At 39.3% G+C, this 3554-nt stretch overlaps 1 long non-coding RNA gene across 1 annotated transcript; it reads right to left on the minus strand.

Annotated features, from left to right (window-relative positions):
* Positions 1 to 1854: 1854 nt before the first annotated feature.
* On the minus strand, positions 1855 to 2956 carry LOC117540334. Its single transcript, XR_004568154.1, has 2 exons — positions 2717 to 2956; positions 1855 to 2254 (listed from the first exon to the last, which is right to left on the minus strand). It is a non-coding gene; the product is annotated as an uncharacterized LOC117540334 (long non-coding RNA).
* Positions 2957 to 3554: the final 598 nt, after the last annotated feature.

Below are 3554 nucleotides of genomic sequence, written 5' to 3' on the forward strand. Positions count from 1 at the left end.
AAGAATGTGAGACAACTTTATAGAAATTCATATCACATATGTTACTGATGCCATTTGTCATACTTTGTTAAACTCACAAATAATAAAGTTCCATAACTTCAGTTGGGAACAAAGACCACACCTTATCTCCCCAAGGCAATTTCCCATCCAATAGGTGTGCTATATAGGTGTGTATAACCCTTTCTCCTGTCTGTTTATCCCTCTTTCAGCACAAGAACCAGAGGGGGATTCAATGGAGCCTGAATACCTGCACTGAGACCCTCACCCTGCACCCTGAGTCTCAACTCTGTGTTTTTCAAGCCTTTCCCTGTTTTTTGTATTAAACAAAACATGAAGCTTTCCCAATGGTGTGGTTTTCGTTTTGTGAAAAAGTGCAAATGCAGTGTTTGTATATAAATCACATATTTTGTTGCTGTTGGTTGTGAAATTGCTCCTGCTTCCTCCGCTCTGTGTCAGTGGGGAAGCTGTACATTCGTACTCCTTTCTCTGAGCGATTGGAGCATCCCCAGGCAGCACAGCAAACCATGGTGGCGACTAGGAGGCAGCACAGCACACCAGGACAACACGGAGGAAAAGGCACAGACAAACTGCATGATATGCTATTCAATGTTTATTGAATTCCATGTATTTGCAATGGATGTTCCTAAAACAACACATTTAACATCATCATCATGCTGCTGCTAGTCCTTTGATAGTCACCTGTCGGTCTCCTGTCCTTTCTGAAAGCCATAAAGATGACATTAGTCATTTAGATAACTTGTGTCCTCAATTACCATGGTTACTGAAACTACCATGAATTAAAAAAAATGGTAGACATTAATCTAATCTGAATTTTAAAGCATTACTTTAGATCCCCTCCCTCTAAATATATCAAACATTAGAAAGTGATGCTCCTGACTACCATACAGGTTTAACCCTTAAAGACCTAGACGGAATTTTCGCCTGCCTGACTCTCCTGTATTTATTTGTTTCTCCTAACCTGTTCTAACCTTTTCTTGCAGTCAGCATCAAGTGCCTTACCTCATTTGATTCAGGAGAACCTCTAGTTCAAGTCTGGCTAATTTGAAGTCCAAATTTTACCATAACTTTGTGTGATAATGGCTGAATTTACCAGCACTTTTCAAAAACGCCAGTACAAATGTTGTGTTTTTTTACTGTTTACTCCGCCAGGAACATAGGGATTTTCTTTTTTATTATTTACAAAGCTGCATTTAGATGTTTTAGGCTTTCAAATTAAATTTCATCTGCATATTATGTTCCCTGAGCAAGTTACAGCTATTTATTACAATATTATCCTAGGCGTTTTTCAGTGAAAAACGCCTAGGATCATATGGAATAATTAAAACGAAATGTATTTCCATATTTAAATGACTGATCATGTTTCTTCTGTCAAAAAAAGGTTGAGAGAGTAAACAATTAAACCATAACAGATGACATTGCAACAAAAATAACTTGTTTCAGAGATATATATTATCATTTGAACATTGAAATACAAACACAAACAGTGAAACAAATTCAAAGTGCAAATTAACAAAGTGCAAATTATATTAAAACTATAAACAAAGTATTAGGAATATATAGAAAGTGCAAAAGTACAAAGAGCAAATGATCTTCAAACTATAACCAAAATATTAGAAAAATATATAAAGAGCAAAGGAAATGTATCCACATTCATCATGGTCTGGGTCGCTCAGATGTACAGCTCTGCTGATTGCCATGAACCTGTCTCTTGTCATGACAGAAGCAGGAAAGAGAACACTTAGGTGTGATCCCTTCCTCCAGTAGTCACTTACTTTTAGCAGTTTTAGAAGTGCCATAAGGCCGACATACATGAGGAATTTTACCGGCTTTCCCAAACAAACTTTTCCCCCTTAGCCTGCTCCTTTTCAGCATTTTTGTTTGTGTTCTTGCAGATGATATTTACAGCTTGGTTGTTAAAACAATTTCTAAATATTTGTGCAGGAGTATACTCCACACCAACAAAACCTTGGACTCCAGGGGCTCTTTTCGGGCAAAAGTGTGGTAGTTGTTGGGCAGTATCTGGCACGTTCCAAACAGCTCCTGGCTCTTCTGGGGTCAGAGATGTTTTTTCCCTCTTCCTCTTCCTCTCCCTTTCACTGTCAGGGGGGCTGGCATTGGTTTGGCCTTTTTTCTGGATGCTGCACCCTCCTGGCCACATTCTTTTCCCTCTCGGTTTGAAGGAGGCCTACTGATGGGGACAGGGGCTTGTGCATCCCCTCTCTCATCCTCTGTACTAAAATAAAAGGGAGGAAAATATACAGATATAAATGTCTGAATTTATTTTATTTCCTTTATTGCTTTTATTTCTCCAGTGTCATCCTATCTGTTTTCTAAACACAGTCTCAACTTTTGATTTGATTCACACTTTATCCCTCTGCTAACATTACTAGTTGATGGAATCAGTAACTGAATTGTAATGCAATGAATATATAACATTAGACCTCATAACAAACAACCAAAGAGGGCAAGCGGAATGAGGCAATACATGAAAGGTATTGCTTGACGTTTTTTTACTGAAATAAATAGTAGCCTCTATTGATAGTGAATCTTGAGCTCAGGACTTCACTTTATGACACAATTACGGCAAATGGCCATCCATTATAAAAACTCTTAGGACTAATTATTTTCGGCGTTATACAGAAACAACAACCGATAAATGCAACACAAACAATAAGAAATAAGCAAAGTTACTCACTTTTTATCTTCGAAGGGTCGGATCAATCCTGTGATCATACTCCTCTTCATTGCCAGTTGTCAGCTTCAGAATCTGAGGAATCCACCGCTGCATCGCTAAGCGGTCCGCCAGACCAAATAAATTCTACGGCTTCTTCCGTAGTGTAATGCCATTTTGACATGTTGGTTTGAATTTGTCTTGGGATATGTGTGTGTGTGTGTATGTATGTGTATTTGTGTGTGTGTGTGTGTGTGTGTGTGTGTGTGTGTGTGTGTGTGTGTGTGTGTGTGTGTGTGTGACTGTATCTAGATATCTCGTGTTGTATTTATTTCTCTTACGCTGGCAGAATTACTCTTCTTTAGTATTACTCTCTCCTCTCTCTGTTTCTCTTTGTTTATCTCCCGCCGCCAAAAACATACACAGCAACCTATGTTGATTGGTCGAGAAGATGGTAGCATGGGCAGAGGTTTGCCTGGACCTTTACATTTTAAACCTATCCGGACACAGGGGGGTGGGACTTAGTCTAAAACCTTTGCTGTTTGGCTCAGACAGAGGGGCCGCGTGGGTCTCCTTGACGAATCAAGGCTGTAAAATGTGATAACGTTGCCCCGATCACGTCGGAGCCACTGAATCCCGGAAAAGGACATAGTGATACCAGCAAAAAGCCTAGAATAGCCGCTTTACCTCACTTTTTAAATCAGATGGATAGGATTAGCGGTTAAAAAGTTATTAAGCATTTTAGAACGCTACCTCTTTGAAGCCGCGGGCGGCTCGCTCGGCCTTTAAGGGTTTTAAGAAGATAATATTGGTTTTAAAGAATTCAAAGCTATAAATAAACAGCAACAGGCTCTTTAACCAA

The sequence above is a fragment of the Gymnodraco acuticeps genome, unplaced genomic scaffold, assembly GCF_902827175.1.
Source record: "Gymnodraco acuticeps unplaced genomic scaffold, fGymAcu1.1, whole genome shotgun sequence".
Classification (NCBI taxonomy): Eukaryota; Metazoa; Chordata; class Actinopteri; order Perciformes; family Bathydraconidae; genus Gymnodraco; species Gymnodraco acuticeps.